Genomic DNA, 8,780 nt, shown 5'->3' with positions numbered 1-8,780 from the left:
GACAAACACATCAAAAGTTGTATCTTAGTGATCTTCAGTTTAGTCAGATGACTTGACTGGTCAACTTCATAAGGCCAAACTTCAAATCTTGATGAATGAATGATTGAGGGGCCTCACATAGGCTCATATATGCATAAAATAGTGAATTAAATAACTTCCATTGATTAAATTTGATCATAGGTTGAGGTTGCTTCATGAGCAAGGCATAGTCAAAGCACAGTTGAATTAGGGTTTCCTTGGGAAATAAACCTCAAGCCCTTTGGATTATCTTGATCAAATTGGCAAATTGAGATACTTGGGAGACATATATGATTATTAGGAACTTTGTGAGCCATTGTCATGCTTATTCTCATCTTCATCTAGTCACTTTACTGAGCTTAGGAGCCTCCTAGGAGCATGGGAGCACATGATCACTTGAGCTTCAAAACAAAAAGAGTTAGTGACATATTTTTGTGCTTTTGGTTAGTAATCAAAATAAGGAAAAACAACAATATACAATATAAGCATGCTTGGTGGTCTCAAACCACTCACACAAGTCCCACCCTAGGGTCAAGGAGCCAAACATGCTATGATCCTTGAGGCAAATGCACTTGTGCAATAACATGATGCCATGAGGGATCTTAGGGTCAAAATTAGGGTCTTACAATATCCAATTCAAAATTCAATTTCATTCCATATCCATTAACCATTTTTACCACATATCCAATTTTTTAAATCTAAATCCATAAAAAAAAGCATTTACCACCGAATTAATCCATTCCATAATCCATTTATCATAACCATTTAAATCAGTTATCCAAGCTCTAATTCCATAATCCAATTAAATCCATATTACATCTATTGTTCACATTTACATGAAAATACAATAAAAAAAGGAAATTGGCAAATGAAGCTGCTAACGGAAGAGCATGAACGACAGCGCTATGTTACACTAGTTGCCAACACCACTAGCCATGAAAAACAATACAAACCAACAACAAATGCAACCACAAAAGCAAAACACAAGTGTAGCATGACGTGAACAATTCAAAACGCATTATAGTAAACAATTGGAAATGTAGAAAAACTGCGGTATCGAACACAACTTGGACGTGAGCAAATCCCAGTAAATGAAGAATGCACCAAAACCACGATGCACAACTACAAGCCCATATCAAAACGGCGATACAAACGCCGACATCAAGGCTCCAAACGCGAGCCGCAGCAAAACTGCATAACAATAGTTGCGTAAAACCATAAAAAAAACCTACACAATCCGTCATAATCACGCAATGGTAAACGGGATAGCAGTATGAGCTGCAAGGCAATAACACCATCCACCGGCATTGACAGAAATGCCGATAGCAGCAGCACCGCATCACAAAAAGATACAAGGCCAACGGCAAGTGAAACGCTAAATGGCGGCACCAAAAGCTGAAAAGCGTAACAACATGACAAGAATACCATCTCCAAACGACAATGGAAGAATGCAGCAAAACTGCAATTGTATAAAACCAAACAAAAATTCTGCATCATAAAAATTCTGCATAAAACCGAATAAAAATTCCAAATGAAAATTATACATAAAATCCAAATAAAATCTTGCATAAAAATCTAACAGAATTTTTCAATCTCAAAATAACTAACTAACAACTTCTAGCAAGAAAATATGCAAAAACAGAACTCTATATATATAAAGGGGACTCACGCATCAATCACGTTTTGGACTCCAATCTTCCTTCAAAAAAGAAAATTCTAACAACCCACTTCATCACGTTCCATCCTCCTCAACCTTCAATCCCCATAACACCGAACCTCACTCCATCATTCATCATCAATAACAACGAGGCAACGCAATTCAAAGAGTCGAAGAGAGGATCCAACACATCAGAAATTTGATTCATCATTCATTCACAACAAAAGACAAGTTCAATAGAAGATCAATCACAGTGAATTTGCAAACGCAACGCACACAAGAATTCACAAGTCAAACTCAAATAGAGGGAGAATAAGGAGAGGAAATTGGAAATCAATTGGAAAATTCGATACGTATTCAATCCGGTAAGTCCTTTGATTCGTCTTCGATACCGTTTTTTCTTCTGTTTGCGCATACAATAACATAACGAGTTGAACGTGGCAATGAGAACCTTCGAATCCTCGATCTGATGAATGAAAAAAAACGAACCACATTCAATTGCATAACGTCATGAACCGTCAGATCTTTGAACCATCGCAGCTGATGAACGTGGAAACTGAAAGACGTGCGCATCATCAGATTCATCTTCTTCTTCCTAGGGCTGCGACGGTGATGCGAGCACGGGGATATGATGGAGAACATGACAGTGATGTGGGACAATGAGTTTGGCTTTTGGTCCATTAGCATTTTGTTGTATCCTCTTTTATTTCAGTATGTGCGTCCCCTGTTTCAGCTTGTTGAAGATCTGGTTTGGGCCCTAGGCCCAAACGGATTTCCCCGTTCACACTCCCTCAATGCTACTGCGCCCCATCTGATTGGGCTCTGCTATCCCTTGTTGAGCCCATTCTCAATTTCTTTGGGCTTCTTTCTTTATTTTTGGTTACTAGTTGATTAAGTTTAGTTAACGTAGGTTAATTAACTTAATTAGATGATTAGGTATTAGTTAGATTAAATTCGTTATGATTAGGATTAATTAGGAAAATTAGGAATGAAGTTTATTTAGAACAATTAGAAATAATTTTAGGATTAGAAATAGTATTAGAAATAATTAGGAATTTAGGTTCATTAGAATTTTTAGATTTAGGTTATAATTTTTGAAAGACTTGGATTTAGAAATATTAGAAACATTAAATTTAGTTTAGAATTTAATTGTTTTTTTTAATTAGAATTTCATAAGTAGAAATTTAACCATAATTTGTAAAAGGAAAATTTTACCCCTAGTGTTAGAAATAGGCTAATTTTGCATGCTCCCCTAGTTGTAGGACTTATAGAATTTTCCAATTGACCTAAATATTATTTCTCGTGTGATTAACTTTGGTTTTAATTCATGTTTAGATAGAGATAGATTTTAGAATTAACTTTCACTTGAATGATTTTACTTTCATGCAATCCCTTGTACTTTACATGTACCCCCTCCCCTTTCCGATGTACGCATTTACTTTCTTTCTTTTATTGCTTGTTATCTACTCCTTAGGCATTAGGAACGTTCACCCATTCAAAATCGATAATCAAACCCTTGATCCAACGTCAAGCGGTCTCTTTTTTCAAGTCAAACTCAATAAACAAACCCTTGATCCAACGTCAAGAGGTATTTTCCAAATCAAACTCAAAAAAATAATAATAAATGGCGATTAGGATCGTACGTCACGAGCCTTAAGCGATAAAGAAGGGATGAGACTAGAGCTTTCCTACACTCATTCTGAATGCTTCGAACACAAGACGTTTGTCTTGATCGTTTGAGGTATTCACCTTTATCCATAGTCTTTAGTGCAATCCGAAATCAATAACTCATTTCTCAAAACATAAAAACAACTCAACGCATTCCAACCTTTTGTTTGAGCCTTAGGGCGACACAATCGAAAACCCTTCTTCAAGGTAATAAAATCAACAAAACAAACACAAACAATTTCAAACCCACGAACTACGAGCGCTCTGATTTCTCACTTCAACAAGTGGGCATACGTAGGCACGAGGATCCCAATCCTTGGCGAGCACACTAATTTAAAATCTACCTCCACTTCGCATACCTTTGGCAAGCAAACATTCGATAAACAACACACATAAGCGCAAACATCCTAGATGGTTCCCGTGGAGTACCATGGATGTGAAGGGTGCTAATACCTTCCCATTGCATAACCGACTTCCGAACCTGTTCGTGGTTGCGATGACCATACTTTGGGGGTTTTCTCGATATTTTCCCTTTCCTTTGGAATAAATAAAAACCGATGGCGACTCTGTATTTTTCGCGTAGCGACACATTCCAGAGCTAAGCACATAGAAATAAAACATCATTTCATTAGTACTATGTTCAGAAAGGGGTAATCACTTTAAAATTTATTGATACAGACCATCAATGGGCTGACATTTTTACCAAACCCCTCGCTGAAGATAGATTCTCTTTTATCTTGAAAATTTTAAACATTCAAAATTGTCCAGAATGAAATGTGCCTCTAAAATAGCAAAATAAGACTCTTAAGTAAACATCTGGAATCTGTATCTGACTCTGATGCTACTACCAGTTAGAATCTATCTGAATCATAAATCCTTAGGAACAAACCCTTTTGTATTCCTGAAGATCAGATAAAGTAACACGTGGTACATCTTGCGTCTGACCTTGGAACTTCTAGACAGCTGTCTAGCAGAAATCAAGCGACAAACTCTTGAAATCTCCTCGAGCAGTGTGATGATTTTGGGATTAGACCTCCATCATGGGCTGTAATCATTCTCCTCCAAACATGCTTACTTGGTTAACGTGCTGCATTTAATGTATGAACAGTTAAACTCTCTCATTACTGTCATTTTGCATGCTTCCTAATGTGTATAAATTCATTTCACATACTACATTTGCACACTTTACACTCACGACCACACTAAACCCTCTCTCTTTGTTCTTCATCATCCTCAAGAAATATGCAGTTTTCATCAAGTTCTTCATCCAGCAACCTTCATCTTTAACGGTGTTCTTCATGGATTCTCAGCAACAATCAAATTACAACTTCTCACAACAAATGAATTCAACGGAGCAAACACCCATTCCAAGTCAATAAACTACATCAACCACCGGCGTCGTGTAACACCCCGATAATAATATGGTAATTATTTAAATTAAGTTAATAATATATTTATTAATTTAATTAGATAATTGGATTATTATTATTATTATTTTGGAATTATTGAATTATTATTGTTATTGGAATAATAATTATTTGAATATATATATAAGCTGGAATAAGTAAAAAGAGTTCATTTTGGAAAATAAGGTTTTCACGTGAAACTCAGAGAAGCGGCTGAAAGAGGCAGAGCAAGGGGAAGAACCAGAGAGCAAAGGTTGGAGAAGAGAAGGGCTTGGAGTTCAAAGATTTGCCGGATTAATCAGGTAAGGGGGGTTTATAGTCGTTTAATGGGTATTATGGGTTAGCATGTAATGGGTAGTGATAAACCGTTGAATTGACCCTAATTGGGATTTGTTGAATGCTGAATAATTGAGTTGGATAAGTTGTGTTGAAACTGAAATTAAATCCGTAATTGTGTGAGTCGTGTTTTCCCGAACGTATAGTTTTCTACGGAATTAGAATCGGAGGTCCGGAAGTCCTCTAACGGCGGAAAATACGGAGAATTCTGCATTCTGCTTTGTGTTAGCGCAGGAACTGCTGTTTTGTCTGCGTTAACCGGTTAACCCAGGGTGTTAACCGGTTAACACTGTTACGAATTGAGAATTAGTGCTGTTTTGCCTGCGTTAACCGGTTAACCCAGGGCGTTAACCGGTTAACACTGATAAGTTTTGGGCAGTAAGCGTGTTTTGCCTGCGTTAACCGGTTAACCCAGGGCGTTAACCGGTTAACACTGTTGCAGTATGGAAAAATTGTTAATTTAAATGTTGTGTGCCTAATTGGTGGTTGCCTATATCAGTGTGTGATATGGTAGGGATTATTTCCCGCTGTTTGGAGCAGTATAGGTATTAGTAGAGTGTGCTAATACTGTGTTCAATTGTTTGAGATGATATGATGTTTTGACAAATGTGTTGATGATGTATGATGATATACATAATGTTGTGAATGTATATATTATGCATGTATTTGTGAATGGGCTGTTGTATGGCTTAGAGTGTGAGCATGTGTCCATTGTGGATTGTTGTTGATGTTGCATTGCTAGATGATTAGCGTGCATAGCATAGCCTTGGGGCTGTAGCTAATTCCCATGGTGAGGAATTAGTGAGTGAATCATTGTGGATTTGTTGTTGATGTTTGCATGCTAGATGATTAGTGTGCATAGCATAGCCTTTGGGGCTGTAGCTAATTCCCATGGTGAGGAATTAGTGAGTGAGTCACTAGGTCTCAAATGAGTGGGACTAGTGAGCTTAGTAGCCGTATCTGGATTTGATCGGTGAGCTTGAACTATATGTTCAAGAATAGTCGGTACCGCATGTGTGGAGTCTCATTGCATAATGTATGTATGGCGTATAATATGAATGGATGTATTCCAATATTATACGTGTGGTTGTGTTGATATTGAGTATGAGTATGATTGAGTTGATATTGCCGTTGCTGAATGTGTAATCTGATTTGGGTGATGAAATGTGTTATTTACTTAACATGACATGATAATTTATAATGCTTATTATATCGATTGAGGAACTCACCCTTACAACTATTTTTCAGGTAACGAGCAATGAGTTGAGTAGAAGCTAATGCTTGGAGTCTAGTGTAGTCTCCTTAGTGGGTCGTGCTCTGATAGATGTAACATCGGGATGGGATGTTTTAACTTGTTTTAAAAGTTTTATTGTTGGTTATTGTAACACCCTTCTAAAATACCCCGAGTATATAATTAAAATAACACATATCAATCAGAGTAAATCATGCACCAAGGGTGTCACACAACATTTCACACCATAAAACTGTCATGCTCTTTATTCAATCAAAATAAACATTTTTTGTTTGCATAATTCGCAGCGGATATAAATCAACCAACCATTCCAGCATATAACATATTACAGATAAAAAGGTTCAACAATCAACAATAAAACAATTAAAACATCCCGTCCCGATGTTACATCTATCAGAGCATGACCCACTTAGGAGACTACACTAGACTCCAAGCATTAGCTTCTACTCAACTCATTGCTCGTTACCTGAAAAAATAGTTGTAAGGGTGAGTTCCTCAATCGATATAACAAACATTATAAATTATCATGTTATGTTAAGTAATTTAACTCATTAATCACCCTAATCATATCATGCATTCAATAACGGCACGTCAACTCAAATATCATGCTCGATAACAACGTAAAATGCAACTCAATAACGACATAAAATGCAACTCAAATGAGACTCGACTCGTCATGCATGTGGTACCAATCGGAGTAAAACTCCCAACTTAAAATCATTGCCATTTTAGTGGGCATCAAGGCATAAGCCTTCAACTTTCAACTTAAAATTTTGCCAATCCAGGCCAACGTGGTGTGAGCAAAGCTCCGATTTTTGCCAATCCAGGCCAACGTGGTGTGAGCAAAGCTCCGACTTAATGCATATGAATGTACATGGCATACACGACTTTAAATTCCGACAACATAATAATAACAGCAACACAACAATGTTTTCAACATAATCAACTTATAATCAACGTTGGCTCATCAAGCCTACAACTCAGTATTTTCAACAACTTAACACAACTTATCAACATATTTATATCAACACTTCATAACATAAACTCAACAAAATTACTCATCGAAATCAACGAGAATAAGCCAATCACCAATTATGTTCACAACATTAAAATATCAAATTTTCCAATTTCCAACAGTGTTAACCGGTTAACGCCCTGGGTTAACCGGTTAACGCAGGACAAAAATACATTTTCTGGCAAAACGCAACAGTGTTAACCGGTTAACGCCCTGGGTTAACCGGTTAACGCAGGCAAAACAGCACATTTTTACAAAATATAACAGTGTTAACCGGTTAACACCCTGGGTTAACCGGTTAACGCAGGCAAAACAGCAGTTCCTGCGCTAACACAAGGCAGAATGCAGAGTTCTCCGCATTTTCCGCCGTTGGAGGACTTCCGGACCTCCGATTCAACTTCCGTAAAAAGCTACATTATCGGAAATTCATGACACATACAATTATCGGTTCAATTTCAGTCTTCATACAACTTATTCATCATAATTTTCTCAGCATTCTAAATCCCAATTAGGGTCAATTCAACGGTTTATCACTACCCATGACATGTTAATCTATAATACCCATTAAACGACGATAAACCCCCCTTACCTGATTAATCCGGCAAATCTTTGAGCTCCAAGCTTCTCTCTTCAACCTTCAGCCCTTGCTCTGTCTCTTTGCCCTTTTCTTCTTTCACGATCGTTCTCTGCTTTTCACGTAAAAACCTTTTTACTCCAAAATGGGCTCTTTTCCTTATTTCCAACATATATATATATTCCAATAATAATAATAATCCAATAATATTTCCAATTAATTAATTAAATTAATAAATATTATATTAATTTAAATTAAATAATTAGCCTTATTTCATCGGGGTGTTACAACTCTCCCCCACTAAAAGAGTTTTCGTCCTCGAAAACATACCTCAAGCGAACAACTCTGGGTAAGACTCCTTCATCTTGCTCTCCAGTTCCCAAGTCACATTGCCACCTGCTGGTCCTCCCCAAGCTACCTTCACCAAGGCAATCTCTTTACCCCGCAACTGCTTCAACTCTCGATCCTCGATCCTCATAGGTGATGTTTCAACAGTCAGGTTATCTCTCACCTGTACATCATCTATTTGGACTACATGCGACGGATCATGGATGTACCTCCTCAACTGAGACACATGAAAAACCTCATGCAAATTCGCAAGTGACGGCGGTAAAGCGATACGATAGGCTACTTCTCCTATCCTCTCCAAAATCTGATAAGGACCAATAAATCGAGGTGTCAACTTCTTTGACTTCAAAGCTCGACCAACCCCAGTTATCGGAGTAACACGGAGAAACACATGATCTCCCTCTTGAAACTCAAGTGACTTCCTTCTCTTGTCATGATAACTCTTCTGACGACTCTGAGCAATTCTCATCTTCTCCTGAATCATCTTAATCTTTTCTGTAGTCTGT

The 8,780-nt window shown here is 37.4% G+C and overlaps 1 long non-coding RNA gene across 1 annotated transcript; it reads right to left on the bottom strand.

Moving 5' to 3' along the window:
* Positions 1 to 778: 778 nt before the first annotated feature.
* On the bottom strand, positions 779 to 2,546 carry LOC127124876 (uncharacterized). Its single transcript, XR_007804359.1, has 2 exons — positions 1,688 to 2,546; positions 779 to 1,477 (listed from the first exon to the last, which is right to left on the bottom strand). It is a non-coding gene; the product is annotated as an uncharacterized LOC127124876 (long non-coding RNA).
* Positions 2,547 to 8,780: the final 6,234 nt, after the last annotated feature.

This window comes from Lathyrus oleraceus, chromosome 1 (assembly GCF_024323335.1).
Source record: "Lathyrus oleraceus cultivar Zhongwan6 chromosome 1, CAAS_Psat_ZW6_1.0, whole genome shotgun sequence".
NCBI lineage: Eukaryota > Viridiplantae > Streptophyta > Magnoliopsida > Fabales > Fabaceae > Lathyrus > Lathyrus oleraceus.
Note: the sequence above shows the minus strand (reverse complement) of the source record. Positions and strands in the feature narration are given on the sequence as shown.